This window comes from Lynx canadensis, chromosome B4 (assembly GCF_007474595.2).
Source record: "Lynx canadensis isolate LIC74 chromosome B4, mLynCan4.pri.v2, whole genome shotgun sequence".
Classification (NCBI taxonomy): domain Eukaryota; kingdom Metazoa; phylum Chordata; class Mammalia; order Carnivora; family Felidae; genus Lynx; species Lynx canadensis.
The window spans coordinates 7,202,716-7,224,798 of NC_044309.1; the positions used below are offsets into that span (position 1 = coordinate 7,202,716).

General features: G+C 43.5%; 1 protein-coding gene across 1 annotated transcript in view; it reads left to right on the top strand.

The window, feature by feature from the left end:
* The window catches only part of TAF3 (TATA-box binding protein associated factor 3), a 182,406-nt gene that overhangs the window by 145,322 nt on the left and 15,001 nt on the right, over positions 1–22,083 (top strand). The window lies entirely within an intron of this gene.

Sequence of the window (22,083 nt, forward strand, 5' to 3'; positions counted from 1 at the left end):
TTATTCTGTACCTAAAAACAAAGATACTGCCACCCAAAGGCTTGGTGAAGTCTTAACTATCTGCTTGTTTGTTTGTTTGTTTGTTTGTTTAAGAGAGAACTGGAAATGTAAACCCCATGATCACTGTTGGTCTTAATTTTCACAGAATCATCCTATCAGCTCACCCTTCTTTAAAGTAAATTTAGTTGGCTGTTTTTTTTTTAAATTCATTTTTAAGATATGAATTAAGGTCTACAACACTCTTACGTGATTTTAATAAGGTGATAAAACATCGGTCTATTTTTGTAAATTATGGTAAAAACTATTCTTTTTCTAAAAATCATTCTGTATATCGTTTAAATGAATTCCATCAGCTATAAGTACTAGTTTACAACCTTATTTTTTTTACCAGTAAGCCTGAAAATGGATTAGTTTAAATTGCAAACAATCAAATATTGTGTAGAAAATAGGCTTACAGGGCATTTAATTGTCATTCAGATTTTAGCCATAATAATAAGAGTAGGAGCCATGAACTTATATAGTAGTTAGAGTAGGCAACAGAAAATATGCTTTGTGTTCTCAGTGGTTCATTCTTTCTTAAAAGTTTGTGTGTGTTTTATGCTGCTGCGTCTGCTGATTCCAAATGTAATTCACTGAAAAAGTCCAATATCATTATTATGAACGGAAGTATAGAGGCAAATGTGATCTTCTAGGAAAGTGTATGTTCTTTTGAAGATTGAAGGAAGAAAATAGTTCATCCTTTTCTTACCTTAATTATCCGCATAATTTCCACCCTTTTTGGTTTCATCAGTAGGAACCTAGACAGTGGGTGGTAGTGTTACTGACGAGTTTAGACAGTATCACAAAAATACTGTAGATTCAGTCCTTTTTTTAAACCAGATACTCTTATACCCCACGCTCTCTATTTTACCTACAAAAATTTGAACAATGCCCTCCTCCCTCAACCAGTGGAGGACAGAAGGCTGATTGATGAGCAAGGAGGCCCAACCAAAGTAGCTACTGATACCATCGTTGTGAAAATTCTATATTTGGGCTCATTCCTCTATGGGCAAGATATTCTTGTTTATCATTCAACAAATACTCTTCTCTTACTAGTTCACATTTATTAGTATTTTCTCAGTAACTCACCATGACTTAATCTTTACTTCCACAAGAGTTCGGCTTGCTCAATCCCTTTAAGGTTTGTAAAAAGACTTTGATAATAATATTCCTTTCATCCACCCTTGAGCATCTTTCATTCATTCTGTTGACTATTTTTCTCCTCTCAATAAACCACTCATACACTTAAGATATTGTGAAATATGAAAAATAGATCCTGTTACCCTGGAACAGATTGTCCAGTATTAGGGAAATTGTAATACTCAAACATTCCAGACAAATTGCCCATGACAGTATAACATTATATAATATGTGAACCTTCGGATATTTAGGTAAATAACCCCCGTGTTATATGAATAGTTAATCATTTGGCCAGAGTCAGGCACAAGGAAGTGCTTATAATGAACAAAGGAATAAATTAAGTGAAATAGATTACATTTTAAAATAAGAGAGAAAAAGAGGCCCGTGTCACCTAGTAATAGGATTTTATGTAAAATGTATCTTAATCAGTAAAGAGCCTTTTTCTTTCTTTTTTTTTTTTTTTAATCCAAATCAAGGATCAGCCCACTGTGGCCCATGAACCAAACCGGTTTTCGTGTGGCGCACAAGCCAAGAAAGCTTCGAAAAACTTAGGAGTATTTTATGACACATGAAAATTGTATGAAATTAAAAGTGATCTCTTATTGTTGTAGCATAAGGGTACGTGGCTTATTCCACGGCAATAATGGAAGAGAGGAAGTCGATTCGTACAAATGTGCCTTTACTCAGTTTGTGCGCACCTGGGGCTCTAGCGCACTTTTGAAGTGAAGTTAACGAGCAGAGTAGGATGCGGAAAGGGGGGTTTAAATAGTCCAGGGGAAGGGGCTGTTTATTGCCGAGGAACAGGCAGAGGATAGAACCTTTTGAAATTATGGGCAAAGGGAAAAGCTTTACAGGGCTCAAATTATACCCTCTCAGTGGAAGATCTTGAAGACAACATTTAGTTTCTAAAGTTTCCTAAGTGAGGAAGGTCTTCTGCCCTTGATCTGGGAAAGTACTTTGAGGTTAGATTATTTCCTCCGTCCTCTGTTGTTGTTCCTCGAGGCAAGACCGCGGTCCCTTGTTTTTTCCTTTCTGTAACGTGCCTGGAGCCTGTATTCTAAAGAACCTACGGGAAGTCCAGGACCTCCGCCAGAGAGCGTGGACGTTCAGGGTGACTTTGCAGGGACTGCGCTTGCCTTTAACACGCCCCCCGGTGAGGGGCACGCAGCGTTGCCCTCAGTGAGGAACGGAGGTGGCAGCGGAACACTAACCGTGAGACCCCGGTGTCCGCACGGTGAGGCTGGTGAGCAGAGTGGCCGGGAGGCACCGTGAGGCACATACGAAGACGGCCCGGGCCCAGGCCCGCCTCGCGGTCGAGCAGGTGCGCGCTTCCCCAGGCACGGCCGCCCGGACTGTGTTGATGAGGATCGCGAGGTCACACTTGCACTTGGGGACGGGCCGTGTCATCTGTCCTCCCAGTCTTCCCGCTCACCGAGTTCGTTTATTCTGAGCAGGTGAGGAAGAGCGAGCTAGCTTACGGTGCTCGTTCGTTCGCCCATCTCTCGGAAGGGAACGGCAGAGCACGGTGCTGGGGCAGGTCGGGGGCAGGGACCGTTGGACGAGACGGTCCGAAGGCCAGGGCCAAACGGGACCTACAGCTCTTCTCAGTTTAAGTGTGGGGCTCAAGGCGCCGTTAAAGGAGCTTCTCGTTGAAAGGGTGATCTTAGGGGTGGCTGGGGGCGCTCAGTGGGTTAAGCATCCACCTTCGCCTCAGGTCATGATCTCGCTGTTCGGTTCATAGGTTCGAGCCCCGCGTCGGGCTCTGGGCTGATGGTTCGGAGCCTGGCGCCCGCTTCGGATTCTGTGTCTCCCTCGCTCTCTGCCCCTCCCCTGCTCATGCTCTATCTCTGTCTCTGTCTCTCTCTCTCTCTCTCTCTCTCTCTCTCAAAAATAAATACATATTTTAAAAAAATGTTTTTACTAAAATATTTTCAAAGAAAATAAGCATTTTGTGGCACCTGGGTGGCTCAGTCAGTTAAGTATCTGATTCTTGGTTTCAGCTCAGGCCACAAGGTCACAGTTTGTGGGTTCAAGTCCCGTGTTGGGCTCTGCACTGACGGTGCAGAACCTGCTGGATTCTGTCTCCCCCTCTCTCTGCCCCTCCCCTGCTTGTGCTCTCTCTCTCTCAAAACAAATACATGAAGTCTTTTTTAAAAAGTCCCTTAAAAAAAGGAAAATAAGCATTTTATATTTCAAAATGTAGCCAGATTTAGCTGAAAGACATTTGGCAGGGTGAAACGTGTATAGTGGGCTCTCGTGATGAGTTCTTTAGAGAAATCACAGCAGATGGTTTTTATCCTACTCTCTGCCTTTTCCCTCTTTATGTGAAACGTTGTTTATTTGTTATTCATATATAACTTTTTTCCCAGTCTAAACAAACTGACACTGTCCCTTCGAGAACGTTAACTCAAAGAGAACAAGAAAATTACTAGATAATAGAAATAGGAAACTAATCCCAAGGAGAGGAAAAAGAAGCAAATGATTGCGTGTCAGATATAACTATGCTGCCTAGCAATCAGGGCAAGAAGTGAAATAGCGTTTTTAAAAAGGAAGAAGATACCTCTCAGTTTCTCAAGAGAGACAAAGCTCTTCAAGGCACCAAACTTGAAACGTTATTCCCATGCCGACCCAGGGGAGAAAACAGTGCCTTCCGCGGCAGCCTTTACCGTAGACACAAAGACAGTTTCTGTCCCACTGTTTCTTGCGACAAGCTCTGATCCAAAGGTATAGCCTGATAGCACACTCCGTGAAGAAGACTCTGGAAAGAATCCTCAGGTCTCTGGTTGAAACGCTTGTATCTTCGTTTTGTGTTGATCAAGACTTGTAGTGCCAAGTGACAGAAACCCCAATGAGCTTAAAGGCACAAAGTAAAAGGGGTTTATTTGGCTTTAGGTGAGGCGGTCTCCAGGGTTCCAAAAGTATCATTAGGACTCTGCTCGCTTTCCTGTACTCCGTCTTGCCACTGGATGGTGACGGACGTAGCCCCAAGTCACCCAAGGCTGGCCAGGTTCTCGGGGCTCAGCAGCCTTGGTGCCTCCCACCTCCCCCTCCCGCTCGCTCCCGTTACCAGTTCTCATGAGGGCCTCGGGGCGGGGGTCCCAGAAGGAAGGGGGGACGAGGGGCAGGCAGAAATAATTGGCATCTTTTATTTAGGACAAGGCAGCGTTAGTTCACGTTTTGACGAGAGCATGCGGAGGTGGCAGAGAGAAGAAGCTTGTCGGTTTAAAAAAAAAAAAAGATCCTTTAGAAGTCAAGTTCAAGTTCAAGGAACATTTCAGATCATCATCCTGTCAGACTTGGAGGGCTTTTTTGCTTTTCTATTTTTAATTTACTTTCTTTCCAATAAAACTGTCTGCTTTTGATTTAAAAAAAGAAAGAAAAAGAAAGAGATTGACACAAGATTGCCCTGGTTAGCTTGCCACTGGAACGGCAACATTTCCGAGGTGGTTTGCCTATAAGAGAAGCCAAGGAACGGGAGCACTGACCCCCCCCCCCAAAAAAAAAAATCTTAAGAATAACGGTATTTTAAAATTTATGGCCAATGACTTATTTTTCATGCTAGTGAAAAATGTTGACATTACACATGAAGTTCCCTAAGGAGCTGAACAACTGGGGCACAAGTTGTGGGTCACACGTGACTCTTGCTCCCTGACTGTACTTAGAAACTCAGCAGACCCTGACCCACGTGTCCCAGCTGTAATTCCGAGGGGAAGCAGGCCAGAGTCCAGTTTTTTCCTACACTCAGGTCTGCGGCCCTTTTCTGACTTTTCCAGACAAGAAGTCCGCGGCCTCCGTCTCTTCCTCTCTCGTCGTCGCGGACCTAAAATTATGATGAAATCTCCGAGTTTAATTTCCTCCCCTGGCACGTTGTCATTTGTTCATTTAACACCAAACATGCAGTGCATGTAAGGAGAAACACAGCACGCTGTCCGAAAAACTGACTTCAGGTTTGGGGAAATGCTTTTACTACACAGTAAAACAAGTGGAAAGATTATAATCAAAGCATTTCCATCTTACTTGTAAACAATTACAGCCATCCGTGCATGGATGCCACATTAGAAGACTCGGGGAAATTTACTGGATTCCATTCTAATGCAATTAGAGCTAATTTCGTTCTTTAAATGAATAAAAGGTCAGCTAGTAAATCTAGCTTATCTTGAGTCCAGACTTCAATAAATTGTTTTATTTAATTTGTTGTAAAAGATCTTATCCTTAATGGGCCTAGGTCTTATTAGTTCACTTAGGTTTTAAAATATTTATGACCACCTTTTTAGATATGATTTGAATGATAGTTGGAAAGTTTCTCTCTGCAGTGTTATCAAGGCCCAGAATCACTAATTGAGTGAATATAGGAAGGTACTTAAGATTTGTTATCTAGAAAAAGCTGATGTGAACTTCCAGAATTTAAATGTTCTTTTAACCTGTGACAGGCAGAGACAATTTAGCTCTATCATGGTAACCTCTTGGATACTATCTGGCTATAATTTTCCCTTACAGATCAAACTACTCACACTTCTCGTGTTTGTAACGAATCCGCACCTACTGATGGAGACACTTAGGCTCTCTTACTGTCACCGACAACAACATGGAACATTTAAATTGTTTGCATTCTACTCTCTCCTGTCATTTTATGGGGCAAGTATTCACCTAAAGACTTGAGAGGCCTGGTGGAACGCTTCTTCTTCTCTATCCTCCCACCTGCCTCTGACGTTTATGGGATGGATAATCATGTCACGGCAGGACTTCTGTGATTTAGAATATTGCAGCTTGAAAAAACCGTGGTAGCCAGAGTCGTGGGTTGAAGGATGTGCCACCGTGTGGGGACGAGTGGCCGTGCCACCCTGTCCAGAGTGACCGTTTGGGCTCCTCACGGCTTGTGTGCCGGGCCCCATGGGGTGCGGCATCCCTCCTCAGTTCTAGGAGCTTCTCCTTCCGGGCCTGCCTTCGTTCCCACCTCTCCTGCCTCTGCCCCTCCCCACAAGTGCCTTCCCCTCACCGCCCCCCCTGCTCCGCATCTCCCCCTCCTCCCTTCTTCTCCTGTCTCTGGTCTGAGAGGCTCCATCTAAACCTGCTAACCCGTATGGCGGCTCCCCTCTACCTGACTTCCTGTCTTGGTCGGACCCTCCTTGTGTGTACTTCCTCTGGGTTCCTCGGTCCCAAACCCACCGCATCTGGTTTCTGCTCTGGGAACTTTCCTGGAGCTTCTCACCAAGATCATTAGCCGCAGCCCCCGGAACATCCATCCTTCCTGCTACTGTGGACCCTGCTGCTTCCCCCAGGCCCTTTCTGAAACTTTCTCTTCTTTTGTCGTTCTTGATCCCACACATTCTCTGTAGTTCTGTCTGTCTTTCTTAGACTTCCTTCTTTCCCCCCGCCCCACCCCTGCCCCTGGCCCGCCTTACTTTGTTCTTCTCCCCAGACTGCCCCAGTCACTCCTTAGGTCTCAGGTGCAGTGATGCTTTTCCAGCTGCGATTTCTCCCCCTGATGCCGACTAGGCTTCTCGGTGACCCACTGCCAAGTTCTGACTGAATGCCAGGGGCACCGGAAACATAGCAGTGCCAGACTTGAACACACCGTTATTTCCTCCAGCCTGGTTTTTCTTCTGTTCCTGTATCTATCAAGGGTGAGACCAGAGCCCCCGTTTTCTAGGGTAACTTGGAAGGAGGCAAAGGCTGTGTGACTACGGGAAACAACGGGAGATTCTGTTTGTTGTACTACCAGCCCGGGCATCTTGCAAACTAAGCCCTGAGCGTCTCCATAAAGCTCTGGAACGGCTGTTTTGAACAAAACTTAGGGAAAGAGAAAGACTCTGTCCTAAGAAGTCTCCTCGATCCTCACTTGGGCTCTTACACGTTGTGGGCGGCACCTGTAAATCTGGGTCTCCTTGTGGACGCGAGGGGCCAGCCGCCCCAGATGGAGGCAGTGTCTGTGCCCTTACACACGGGCGTCCGTAACTGGCTCCGAGCACAGATACCTTTAGCTGGGAAACAAAGCCATGAGGTACGGAGAGAGATTTGCTTCCCAGAAAGAGAAGCTGATTATTTTTGAAGGTTTAGCTTGTCACCTGCCCAGCACATACCCTCTTCCACCTGAGTTCCGAGCTCTGTCCTCACAACGCAGGAAGCCCCAGCGTTACCAGCCAGCCACAGAAGCATGAAACCCAGAGAGGAGTGAGTCCCCCTCCCTGCCTCATAGCCCCCCCCCCCCCAAGCCACCAGCCAGCCGATCCCCAGGCCCTGCCAGTTTTGTTCCTAACATTTCCCAGCTGCGTTCCCTCTCCTCTGTCCCTGCTGCCACCCGGGACTGCTGTCCCTGCCCGCTCGCTCCAGAGCCATCTACCTAGAACCCTCGGGAGCGTTTGGAGGCTGGCTCGTTCCATCCGGCATTACCAGACCGCTTGCCATTTCCCATACGGAGCCGGATATTTTTCATCTTTCTTTTCTCCGGTGGAACCTTCTGCGTCGTGTGCCTTCTGACCCCTGCCTCTCCGTCAGACGCGTGTTCGTGTTCACCTCTTAGAAATTGTCATTTGTGGGGGTGCCTGGGTGGCTCAGTCAGTCGAGCGCCCAACTCTTGATTTCAGCTCAGGTCACGATCTCAGTCGTGAGATCAAGCCCCACGTTGGGCTCTGTGCTGACAGCACAGAGTCTGCTTGGGACTCTCTCTCTCTGTCTCTCCCTGCCCCTCCCCTGCGCACACACTCTCACGTTCTCTCTTGCTCTCTCTCTCGCTCTCTCTCTCTCATTTGTTATTAGAAGACGTGGTCGCAGCCTACCTCCCCATCGCTACTCCCAGCTGGCATCCCTCTCCCAAGTTCCCGGAATACGCTGTTTCCCTCTGTGTTGTTCACTCGGTATGCTTTATATATCTGTCTGTTTGTGGCTGTCCTCTTCCCTACACCATGAGTCTCTTGGATATTGGTGTGTGTGCCCCATTCACCCTTTTTTTTTTTTTTAAGAGAGAGAGAGAGAGCAGGGGAGAGGGGCGGAGGGAGAGGGAAAGAGAACCTTAAGCAGGCTCTGTGCTCAGCGCAGAGGCGGACGCAGGGCCCGATCCCCTGCCCCTGGGATCATGACCTGAGCCAAAATCGGGTATCAGACAGTCCACCACTAGCCACCCAGGTGCCCCCCCGTCCACCTTTTATCTCCACTACCAAAGAGTAGGAGGCATAGGTGACTGAAACCGAAGATTTGTTGAGATACGTTCAAGGATTCAGACAGGCTCTTGGCTCTTCAACCATGGAGCTGATTTTTGCTCCGAGCAGAATTTCATAGATGTGGAGCGGTGGCCAAATAGAATTTAATGGAGTTGCTTTTCCAGAATTGCTTTCACATCGGGAGCAACTGTGTTTTGGTTAAGTAAGAAACAAACAAACTTAAGAGGAGCTAAAGGAGCAACAGAAAGGTTTGTCTTCTATTTTATTTTACTTTCTTCTTCGAGTATAGTTGCGGGAGCTTACTCTTAGCCCTACAGGAAGAGAAGAAAACAAGTGCGTTTGGTACAGAAGTCTTTTGTCAAAGATTGCTTTTCCTTCCTAACTGTCGCTCTTGGTGTTCTATGTGATGTTACAGGTAATTTGAATTATAAGAAGATGCTGGAAATAAGTTGCTTCAAGGAATTGGAAGGTCTCACAGGTGGAGTGACCAAAATTTCCAAATTTGTTTTTAAATAATATAAAGTCAGTCACTCTGTATAGTCTGTGAGAAAGGGAAATGTGGATCTTTTTAAGACCTGCATTATCTTTATAATGACAGCTGTACAACCCTGTATATCCTCTGCATAGATAAAAAAGGACACCCATCCATTTGAAAATGAAATTATTAGAGTTCTTTTTCTTCCAGGGTACCCTGGTTGTCCGTCTGTGACTCTCTATGCCACATATAGTTAGGATTTTAACAAACAAGGAGTAAATAAGGATATCTGGGCAACAAAACGTGTAAAAACCCTGATCAGGATATAATAGGTCTTTAATAAATGTTACTTATATGTTTTTGCTTTTTAATAAGCTGACCGGACATTTGGGTTAGAGAAAAATACTTTTCACATAGGTGTTACATAGTCTTTTGCATCCTTTAGATAAAACCAAGTATAAAAAGCAAAAAGAACTTTTCAGAACATTTTGAACAAGTGCTACTGGCTATGGAAGTACTTGACTTTGTTTCTTAAATCTTGTTTTCTGATTATGAAAATAACACATGGCTAGAGTGTTTGGGTTTTTTTGCTTTTTAAGATAAACCGTCTAAAACCATGTAGCTTAGGAAGCGAATGCTCCCCTAAACCCATCCTTCCCCAAATACTCCTCACCGGCTCTTCGGTGGATATTTCAGCAGTTTTTTCAAAACTAAATATGGGGCGCCTGGCTGGCTCAGTCCGTGAAGCGTCTGACTCTTGATTTCTGCTCAGGTCCTGATCTCATGGTCGTGAGATCGAGCCCAGTGTCGGACTCTGCTGACGCTGCAGAGCCTGCTTGGGATTCTGTCTCTCCCTCCCTCTCTCTCTCTGCCTCTCCCCTGCTCGCCATCTCTCTCTCTCTCTCTCTCTCTCTCTCTCTCTCTGTCTCACCCTCTCTCAAAATTAAATAAATGAACTTTTTTTTAATATTAAAAAAAAAAACTAAATAGTACAGGGACACCTGAGTGGCTTATTCAGTTAAGCGTCCAACTCTTGATTTTGGCTCAGGTCATGATCTCACAGTTCATGGGGTCAAGCCCCACATTGGCCTCGACACTGATAGCACGGAGCCTGCTTGTGATTCATTCTCTCTCTCTCTCTCTCTCTCTCTCTCTCTCTCTCTCTCCCCCCCCCCCGCTCCTCCCCCGTTCACGCTTTCTCTCTCTTGCTCTCTCTCAAAATAAATAAACTTTAAGAACAAAAAAAGTAGGATGGTCTTACACATCCAGTTTTTCAAGTTGGCCCTCCCTCTTTTTTGGCCATTTCAGTTATTCCAGATTTTGCTACAACAAATAAACAGCATCCTCATATCTAGACCTTTGTGTATTCAAATATCGCTTGGTCAGAAAATATGAACGCAAGATTTTTAAGAGATTATAATGCCAAATGATCAGCCAAAAGCTCCTGCCCCTTGAAGTTCCCACCACCGGTAACAAGAATGAAATAACTATGGCAGAGGAATTGGTCAGATCTGATGGTTCTGAAGTTCTAAGAAACTCTGGGGTAGCGGAAACGTTATTTTATATGTGTATCAGACTGACTTCTGTTCTTTCTTGACGTATCCGTCAGGCCAAGGTTCGTAACTTTTCTCACCCTTCCAGGCTATTCTTGATGTGACAGGATACTAGAAAGAACTTTGAGGAGACCAGAGGACCAAAATCTGAAGGGGCCTCGCAAACTCACAACTAAATTCTTTATTTAGGCTGGTAAGTAGGTAGGAGCTGCATGACCTTATCTTTTCTTTTTCTTCCTTTTTTTCTTTTTTATTCTTTATCTGTCTTTCTATTAGAATGATCTTAATTTTGAGTGTGACTCTACAGTCAGCAGAATAATTGCAAAAGCCCTTTCAACCTCAGAGAAAATTTTATAAACATCATCTTATTAGATTTTACTTTATTTACTTACTGCTTTAAACTCCCTTGGACTTTTTTCTTTTTTTATGCTTATTTATTTTTGACAGAGAGAGAGAGAGACAGAGCATGAGCAGGGGAGGGGCAGAGAGAGAGGGAGACACAGAATCTGAAACAGGATCCAGGCTCTGAGCAGTCAGCACAGAGCCCGATGTGGGGCTCGAACTCACAGACTGCGAGATCATCCCCTGAGCCGAAGTCAGACACTCAACCCACTGAGCCACCCAGGCGCCCCGGACTTTTTTCTTTTTTAATGAACCTTCTTTTTCATAAAAATCCTTTAAACATTAAAGCAACCAAGTGATTGCTCATTATATATTTTTTAAATTTATTTATTTATTTTGAGAGGGGGGAGGGACAGAGAGAGAGAATCCCAAGCAGACTCTGTGCTGTCAGCATGGAGCCCGATGTGGGGCTCAAACCCACGAACTTGAGATTATGACCTGAGCAGAAATCAAGAGCTGGACGCTTAACTGACCGAGCCACCCAGGCGCCCTGCTCATTAAGTATTTTATCAGTGTTCATCATAACTAGTCTATTTCTTTGGCATATGGGAAAACATCTTTTTATCTTATCTCGTACTTTACAGCTTAACAATTGGACATGTTCTTTGCCAAACAAATCGTTAAAACCCTCTTCACTCTCATTTTGGAAGATCATCTTTATTATCAAAGATCTAAGATCAGACAGTCTAAGAGGAGAATAATACTGCAGCTGTCCAGAGTAGGGTACATATTATACTGTGTATACACAAGTGAAAATGATATATGCATATGTAAGTGTCAGGAGTAGGATACATATCATACTATGTAAATGAAAAGGCATAGCCTATAACTTTCAGAAAGTTATATTAGCCCACAATATATGTGTATATCTATATTTCACTTACTTACTTTAGCCCATAGAGGTGAAAATACATATATGTATGTATATCTATAAGTATTTTCCAAGCCGTTTACCGAGGAGGGTAAGAATTTATGGGAAGCATGGTGATTTGGAGTGACGACACAGCAGCTATTATCAAATTTTAATATCTTTTAAAGAAGTGGTGTTGGATTTTTCCAAGCATGACTGCAGTAATAACTGAATTTTATAACACTCCAGTGAGATACAAATCTTAATCACAATCTTGTTCATTTTTCAAGTTCACTGAATACCGGCTTATTGCTTTTAATGTTTTCAAATAACTTAGATGTTCTTTAATCCTAAAATGAATGAATGAATGAATGAATGAATGTTTTTATCTTTTATGGTTAAATTGCAACTCTAGCATATTTTCCTGTGAAAGCAACTTTTTCTGAGTAACTAAGCACCCTCCCCTGTAGACTTCAGGCTCAGAGAAAGATATTAAAAGTAAAGTCTCCCTGTGTTGGATAGCATTTGGCTTTGCTAGTCCTTACTAAAGGCCCCCTCTTATTTGCTGGAGAGAAGCAGAGGGCTTTCTGCAATCATAACATCTTTTAGAAGTTCTGGCTCCAGAAAATTTATTTTTCGAGAGAACACCGTCATAGGTGTACATTTTGAAAAACTTGATCTGCATTCAATAAATATTAATTTTGATTATATACATAGTACAACTGTACTGTCAGAGGAGATAACCCTTGTGCAAGTGGCAAATTGGAACCAGATTTCTGTTCTCCTCTCAGGAACGTCGACAGAAATAATCATAATTGAAAGTAGAACGTGGAACAGGCTACAGGAGGTACATCTAAAATTATACAGAAGTTCAGGGTGATTACTTCCAGCTAGGAAGAGTTAGAAATGCCTCGGGAGAGAGTAGAATTTGAATAGAGCCCCAGAGGGCAAGTAAAATTTGGAAATGGAGAAATGTGAAAGGAAAAATAAAAGCAAAGATGCATTAAGGCAAATAACCAAAGCTCATTTTACCCTAAGAAATTTTAATGATTCTGTTGATACAGGAGTGCATTCGTGCCCTAGCTTTATTGTGTTTTATGAACCTAAATCATTCTGGATAAAATGTGTATTGCCAACATTTGTTTAAAAGTTTTTATTTTGAGGGCCACCTGGTTAGCTCAGTCGGTTGAGCATCTGACTTCGGCTCAGGTCACGATCTCGCGGTCTGTGAGTTCAAGCCCCGCGTCGGGCTCTGTGCTGACAGCTCAGAGCCGGGAGCCTGCTTCAGATTCTGTGTCTCCCTCTCTCTGCCCCTCCCCCTCTCACACTCTGTCTCACTCTCTCTCTCTCAAAACTAAACATTAAAAAAATTTTTTTAATAAAAATTTTTAAAAAAGTTTTTATTATGAACATTTTCTTTTATTTTTTTTTGTTTTTTTTTAAATAAAGTTTTATTTATTTTGAAAGAGAGAGAGAGAGAGAGAGAGAGCAAGGGAGGGGCAGAGAGAGAGAATCCCAGGCAGGCTTCACACAGTCAGTGCAGAGCCCGGCCATGCAAGACTCGAACTCACGAACTGTGATATCATGACCTGAGCTGAGATCAAGAGTCAGTCACTTAACCAACTGAGCCATCCTGGTGCCCCTTTATGAACATTTTCAAACAGAAAAGAAGAAAATGACAAACTTTCATATCCCCATCACCTGATAGGTTTAACAGTTTCCAAAATTGTGCCGCACTTGCTTGATCTAATAATCCTTTTCTTCTTTCTTTCTGCCTAAGGCATTTCCGAGCAGATCCAGGCGCAATGTCACTTTACCGCCACGTACTTTAACATGCTGCTCTAGAAATAGGGGCACCTGGGTGGCTCAGTCGGCTGAGACGCCCACTCTTGATTCCGGCTTAGGTCACGGTCCCAGGGTGGTGGGATTGGGCCCCGGGGCTCTGTGCTGGGCGTTGAGCCACTTGAAAGTCTCTCTCTCTCCCCTCTGCCCTCTTCCCAGCTTGTGTGCGTGCTCTCTCTCTCTCTCTCTCTCTCTCAAATAAAATTTAAAAATAAGAAATAAAAATCGGGTTATTTTCTTGTATAATCACAGTGCCATTATCATACGTCAAGTATGTGCAGCTTTTCTTGTTCTTTAATACCCGGTCCATAGTCAGGTGTCTCCCTTTGTCTCAAAGATATATTATGACAGGATCCACACCGTACTCAGTACCTTTTAATCTAGAGGTCCCACCCTCTCTCCGTTTTGCCACACAGTTCAGCTGTTGAAGAAAGCAGATAATTCGTTCAGTAAGAATGTCTCACTTTCTAGATTTCTCTGCTTACTCCCTTGGAGCCCTGTAACAGGCATTTAACGCAAAGACTTCGAGCGCGGAAGATTTGATTAGATTCAAGTTCAACCTTTGTGGGACAGGACACTTCACTGCTCTGTGGTTCTGACGGCCGCCAGCAGGCACGTGTCTGGCTGTCGTGACGCCATTGATGCTGATCAGTCGCGTCATTAGGAGTTGTGACATGGTAGAGTTGTTTTTTAAGTCAGTCATTCTTTTCACATTTATGAGCTGAGATCCTTCAATAGAGATGAATTTTGCTTTATCAGCTAGGGCATTTTGGTTACTCTGAAGTATCGCTCATATAGGAAAGGCAGGATAAATGCTTAATCCTTTCTTTTGACTCGCCAAGCTTTAGTGTGCAAGGGCTTGGTGGAGTCCACACCATAGTGAACCTCCCGTGGTGACCGTTCATTGGTTTTGGAAAGTGCTCCATTTCTCTGCCTCTCCCTCTCGCCCTCTTCCTCCTTCTCTCCCTCCCTCTCTCTCCTCCTGCCCCTCATTCTTTTTATCGGCATCGCTGATGGGAGCTTCTTCATGGCATCTTCCAGAATTTAATACAATCCCATTGATCCGTGAGAGTTTCCTCACTTTCTGACACAGAATGTTCCCTGTCCATCTTACGTATTTCCTGCCGCAGACCTGAAGCCAGGTATTTCTTCAAGGAACACGCTGGCTCCTTTTTGTGGGAAATGGTTTTTAGGAACCACGGTCTGGTACTAGAGGCACTCATTGCTGCTGGGACGTCCGTGCTTCTCTTGGACGCCCTCACGGCAGAGACACATTGGAAGTTGACAAGGTCATTTCCGGTGGAGACTTAACATTACTGTTATTTCTTGGAATATTTTCCTGCGTCTTTTCCTTTACATTAGAAATCTTCCTTGTAACAATACCACTGTTACCACTATCAATAGGACTGCTGACTCAAGGGAAAGATTACGGGTTTTTTTTTTCACTCTGTGCATTCTGAAAATAAATTCCCTATGGACGTGTGACCAAAATGCTGTCCTCCTAAAGTCACCTGAAATTATCGTCCTTCTGTGGGGTTGTATCACCAACAGGATATACAGTAAGGTTCCTTTATTTCCATTTATTTCCAACTTGTCTCTCCAATTTTACAAACTCAGTCTCCTCGACATGTGAAAAAGTTACCTGACACCAAAGGTGAAGCTATAATAAAATCTATTCGGAGAGGTCTTCCTTTCATGCCTCTCTCTGCCTCTACGCTTCCTATTCCTTTCCCTGGAAATCGTGACCATTTTTGGCCTCACTTTTTAAAAACTATCCTTCTACTGTATCTTTTTGTAAATATGCGAAGATATGCGTTATTGTTTATCCAAATATTAATGCCCGTTTAGGGTACTTTACAGATTTTGAACATTTGACAGTGAAAGAATAATCATTTGGGTATCTCCTTTGGAAATGAAGATTCGACAATGGCTATATTTTCCTCTAATTACTTCATGCGATCTGTTTCATTTTTCAAATAGGTCATGGCTGAATTAAAAGATAAAATGTTTCCTACTTGATACGTTCTTGGGCTATGACAAGATAAAATAGCCGTTTTATGAGATGATGTAAATATTCAAGAGGCAAGCCATGAGCCTGAGGAATTAAATCCATTTACAGTTGTGTTAATTATATGAATGCTAAAAGTTGAGCCGTGAGGATCAAGAAGAATAAGGAGTAATGATTGATTTGAAGAATCCACATAAAACTGCTTCTCATAATTGTCTTTGGGTATTTGTTCCTTTTGATCAAATGTAAAATATGGAAGGGGCTGTTTCACAATCTGGCATTTTAGGCACTGATACTCTAAAGTATGATTTCTCCTGAAGTCTGAGTATTTGTTTACATGCCTAAATGAGATGAAGTAAATACGCAGCATGCCTCGTATTTACACATGCCCAGTGACCCTAAAACTTAGCAACTTAAAGCAGTAAACATTTCTCCCTTCCCGGTTTCCTGCGGGTCGGGAATTTGGGTGGTTTCGGACTCCGGTCTGGCGTGCGGCTGCCGTCCTGGGGCTGTGGTCCTGGGAAGGCCCGGCCGGGGGGGCTGGAGCACCTGCTGGGGGAGTCGCACTGGGCGGCAGGAAGCCTCCATCGCTGGTCACGTGGGCCTCATCCGGAGGCCCTCCTGACCCAGCGGCCGACTCCCCCGGAGCAGGGGAGCCAAGAGACAGCAGACCAGAAGCTTCAGGGGCCCTGGCGACGTAGCGGGATGCTGCGCACCACTGTTCCCACGGGACCATATCAGCCCTGCACGGGCGGCCTGCCCGGCCTGGGAGGGGACGCACAGGGGCTGGAGGCCCAGGGGGCGGGGCCCTGGGAGGCCGACCGCTGCATCGCGTAGCGGGCGTAGCATTTCTAGGACTTCCAAAATGAGAAGAAGAGAGGAAAACCGTGATGTCTTGTGAAACCACTGTGACCCGCCTGTGCAGTTTTGCAGTCATGTTATAATGTTACATAATCAGCGGTCTTTTTGTGTGTGGTGTAGGGACTTCGTGTAAAATACAACATGGGAATTTGTTTTGTATGCCGTTTCCAGAGGTGCGTGGTATTTCTGAGATTGATTAGAATTTTAAATCCAAAGAAGAAAAGCAAGCTGTGGCTTAAGGAACCTTTGATTTGTTTTATTTATTTATTTATTTATTTATTTATTTTTTGGTCCAAGTGGCTTTTCTTCTAGACACTGAAGAATTTCCCTGTTCAAGAAGTTTCTGTTAAATTCCTGAAGGTGATTACAGTAGCTTTTACGTATGGCTTTATTTTGTGACACTTAAAAATGGCTGTTCAGGGGCGCCTGGGTGGCTCGTCAGTGAAGCGTGGGACTCCTGACCTCAGGGTCGTAAGTTCAAGCCCCGCACTGGGCTCTGCGTTGGCCTCTGCACTGGGCCTGGAGCTTACTTAAAAAAGTAAATAAATAAAAATAAAAAATGGCTGTTCGCTTTGAAAGGTAAATAAGGAAGCCATTGCGAGGGAACCTGGGAGCGTTGTAGGCAGCGGAGGAGCCAGTGCCGAGACTCTGATCTGATCGCTTAGATTACGGGCCGCGGAGTGTTTGCCCACAATAGTTGAATAATGAGGATCATTAAGCTCCCCGGGCGGACATACCCAAGTCGTGTTTGCCTCTAACCTTGGAGGCTCCTCGAGGCAGAGAGGTGAGGGCTGGCTCTTTATTGACTTGTCAGGCTGGGAGTTTGCAATACAGGCCAAGCAGCTCATGACCCATTCTATTTATTTCGCCGTCTTGTGGTGGGGAAACAGGTAAAGAAATCCCCCTGAAAATCCCTCCTTCTACACGTTTTTATGAATAACGCCAGTGTTTATAGCAGTTAGGGCGCTCTGATCAAAGCCTCCAGAAGGTGTCACGTGAGCAGCCTGGACCCATTGTGGGACACAGCTGTGGGCGGTGTCGGTTTCCCTGCGCGGCGCCCCTCGTCCCCCGCACCGCCCTGGAGGGGGACCGGCCGTCGATTAGGTGGGGGAAATCCGGAGAAGCAGGGCACTGTTGTCAGCAGCCCGAGCTGGACAGTGAAGGCCGGCGGGAGTCCAAAATTCGCTTCACAGTCGGCACATTGGGTTAAGTGACCGTAATGTGTCTGGTCCATAAGTGATGAGGAATTATATCGTGCTGTGCTGCTCATTTTTTCTGGAATGTGCAAAACTGAAGAGATGATAAAGGGATTGTTCTTAAAGCTGTGTCTCCGTTTACCACGAAGTCACTTAGCCGCTAAAATCAAAAATAATTTTTCAAGCCCTTGTGTATTTTCTCACGAAATGCAAAAGAATCAAGAAAAACAAGTCACTTTAGTGACTTTCAGTGACCAGTCTCATCTCTCAGAAACAAAATTCGGACATGTTTTGTCTCATCACCCCTGAGTATCCACATTAATGTTTTTGCTTTTGCTACTCAGAAACTTTGAATGAGAAGTGCAGATACACACACACACACACACACACACACACACACACACACACACACATACACACACAGCTTTAAGGGAAGTAATTCCATTGAACTGGAGGGGGGTATCAGGGGTTGTGGAAGGATTGTTGTTATTGTGAGTGATTTTCATCAAAATCTCTCTAAATTGAAAAATAAGAAGACGTGTACAAGCAGATGTCTCTGAGATTTCGGACACTTGTCCCATGAAGTGACTGCCAGTCTCTCTACACCTGTTGGCCACACTGCTAATGCTAAGCCATTCTCGGGGGCACCATGCACAGGCCTTATAGGTAAGAGAGAATCTAAGAGAAGTGAAATAAAATGAAAGGGGATTGGAAAAAGTCAGGTAAGGCAAATAATACTCATTAGGTGTTTGGTAGAGCTCAAAGCAATTAAAAGCACTTCCAGACAATAGCTAGACCGAAACCTTCTAGACGTGCTTGTACCTCACACTGATGTGATCATCATTCGTGGTCTTAGGATGGGTACGTAGGTAAGGAATCCGAATCCATGCAGGCAAATAGAAATCTCAGAGGTCTTGGAACTCTTTAAGTAGTACGGAAGAGGAAATTGGCCTTGTGTAAAAATTTTTAAACAGACAAAAATATTCAAAAGTAAAATATTTATTTTACAAGAGAGGCCTCAATGCAATATTAGGCATGACGCTTATTAGAGTTGATGAATATGTATTAAGACGCTGTTTTATACCGCAAATAATTCTAAGATAAATAAAATACCCAGCTTACTCCTACGAAATGTACTGCCTAATGAGGATGATAAAGACAGATATGCATGTACTTGGGATACAGAGTATCCCAACTGTGGACATTATATTTCTGTGAAAAGACCCAAGACCGTGAACCTACTTTAATATCTCAAAGCTGTTCAAATTTATGATTTTAATTATGTACCAGAATAGCATAGCTTCATAGAGTTCTCCTCCCTTGACCCTTTTCTTGTTCATCTCTGTTAATGATAATATACTCAGTTTAGATACACTAAATTGAGCAGCTTTTGAATTTGGCTTGGGACTTCTACGGTAGACCGTGGTCAACATTTGGCTGGAAGGCTTTAGCAAAACCATCATGTTTTCCCAGTCATTTATTAAATAAACTATAACCTATGTACAGAAAAGTGAATAGACTATAAGTATGCAGTTGAAGCCATCATTTACAAAGTCTCAGCAACATTTTAGGGGCGCCTGGGTGGCCCAGTCGGTTGAGCATCCGACTTCTGCTCAAGTCATGAGCTCGCAGTTCGTGAGTCCGAGCCCCATGTCGGGCTCTGTGCTGACAGTTCAGAGCCTGGAGCTTGCTTTGGATTCTGCGTCTCCCTCTCCCTCTGCCCCTCTCTCACTCATGCTCTGTCTCTATCAAAAATGAATAAATGTTAAAAAAAAAAAAATTCAAAGTCCCAGCAACATTTTAGATGTGTGTATTATGGCAAGTGCTTTTAACTTAAATTTATTATACAAGTTACATATGATGATTATACATAAACCAAAACAATAAAAAACACCTACCACTGTAATGTACACCCGAAACTAATATAACACTGTATGTAAACTATACTGGAATTAAAATTTTAAAGACACAAAAAAAAGAAAAGAACCACATATAATCCCACCATTCAGAGCCAATTTCAGGACATTTTGGGGTGTAGTCTTTTAACTTTTTTCTAAGTGCACACTCATACATTCTTATTTGCCTTTTCTTACAAAAATTAGATTCTATTAATTTTTCCAAAATTCCATAATGGGGGGGGGATAAACATATCATTTATGTGAGTGTGTATTATTATCTCTTCAGGTAACAGCATGATATTTTTGTTCGTCTTCATTTATTTAACTGATCCCTATATTACAGTCATTGTAGTTTTCAGGATTTTTTGCAATCACAAACAATGCTAGATTTTTGCATAGATTTCTAGACCTGGGATTGCTGGCCAAGACTAGTACATTGTTAGAAAATGGACCCCTTGTAATGTGTACAGGGTAACCAGAGAAAGCTTAGCAAATAACACGTATTTTCCTTGGTGGTATGTATCAGTCTTCAGTCTCACACCACAGATGTCTATGCCCAACAATCTGGGATTGTCTCTTCATAAACCCTCTCAAGGGGCACCTGGGTAGCTCAGTCTGTTGAGCGTCCAACTTCAGCTCAGGTCATAGTCTCACTGTTCGTTGAGTTTGAGCCCCACGTCAGCCTCGCGGCTGTCAGCCTATCAGCACAGGGCCCGCTTCTGGAACCTGTCCTCTGTCCCCTTCTCTCTCTGCCCCTCTCCTGCTTGCACTCTCCCCAAAATAAATAAATATTAAAAAAAATTGTATTGGTAGCTACAATAGTAGCCAGTGACCTCAAATTTGATAGACAGATACAGATTCCCAAAACGTGCTAAGTTTTACCGAACTTTATTTATGCCCATTTTAGACCGATGGCAACAAGAGATTTGCTAAAAGGCAGGAAACCCTTGCATGTCCTTGTTTAACTGGTAGAAGGTTTAACTGGAAAAACAAGGGCAGCCACTTTTTCTCAATTCCTAATCAGTTAAATCACATTAAGTTTTAAATATTTTGAAATCAAACAATCTCAAGAACACACTCTGGGGCAGATTTGTCATCATTGGGTACACAGATGGATAAAATTAGCAGTATATTTCAAAATATAAGCAGATTTCACATGGAAGTAAAACAGTGGAACCTCGACATAAAGCAGTTGGAGAAATCATTAAAAATAGCAGAATACTAACAGAAAAAACAAACAACATGAAAGATGTTTCTCTGATTTTAGACTGACAGTTGTTCCAGTTAAGATGGATTGATACCAGGAATATTCTCAGAACACTGATAATCTTTGGGGCAGTCGTGGATGTCTGAGATACCAGACAGCCAGCCAGAAGTGAAGTCGATACCACACATCCTATAAAGACTGTGATTCCCTGGATCAGTGGGAAATCAGAGTAGGACATTGGCTTACCACACTTTTGTGGTTCCCCAGTATCCAAAGAGAGTGGAGCAAGCCTACAGGCCACAGAAAGCCCCCTTAGGGTGGAAGGAAAACATGTTGCCAAGGGTATGTTGGTGGAATGGAATGAAAATACTTTGTAACCCTTAGACCTATGGCTGTACCTGAGACCTATGGCTGGTACAGGTACGTGTACAGGTACTCGGACCAGGACAGTATGCTCTGAGCCAAGCCTCAGCCTAACCTATTGGAGTCAAAAGAGGCAAAAAGGATACAACTTGATGGGATGTGTACAACTGGGACAGGTCATGGATGTGACGATGGAAGGAAATAATATTATTTGAGGTCAGAGAAGATAAAGAAACTACTAAAATAACCAGAGACGTGTTTCACATTGAACTTCTAAAAATTAATCTAATAAGTACAAGTCATACATTAAAAAAGTGAAGACAATAAAGGAACATTTGGAAATGGAGAGTAACAAGACAAATTTGCAGGAATTGAAAAGAGAACAAAAACTTGCCTTCTCAAAAATGACAGCCTTGATTTGGACATTGTGGCAAGCCAACATGTGTCTGATTGTGTTATGCAAGCTAGTACTTCTGGGCGCCTTCTCCAAATGATCTTTACTTGGAAACATAATTTTCAAGGAGGTTAAACCAACCTGCTTAAGAAGTTTACCTGTTGCTCATTTGGCAATTGGATGTGATGGCCCTGTTAAAGATTTCTTTGTTAGGTTTATGTTGATCGTAATATAGGGATATAGTTGCTCAAACTTGTCATTAAAGAATGGTGTGTAAGAATGTGCCGCAAAGGAACGATACAAAATACGGTTGAGTGTAACTAAGAATTGCAGAGTGCACTCATATTTCTGTGGACTTGAATTTGTACAGTGCATTACACCCTAATATTGATTAGTGTGAGTGATTTGAAATCACAGGGTGGATTGCTGTGTGTCAGTTTCCTATGATTTCAGACCTACTCGTTCGTGCCAAAGACAAGATGTTTTTAGTAGTAAAGTTGCTTTGATATTAAAAAAAATAATAATAATAAAATAGGTGGGCCTGGGTGGCTCAGTCGGTTAAGCGTCCGACTTCAGCTCAGGACATGACCTCTCGGTTTGTGAGTTCGAGCCCCGCGTCGGGCTCTGTGCTGACAGCCTGGATGGAGCCTGCTTCCGATTCTGTGTCTCCCTCTCTCTCTGCCTCTCCCCGACTTGTG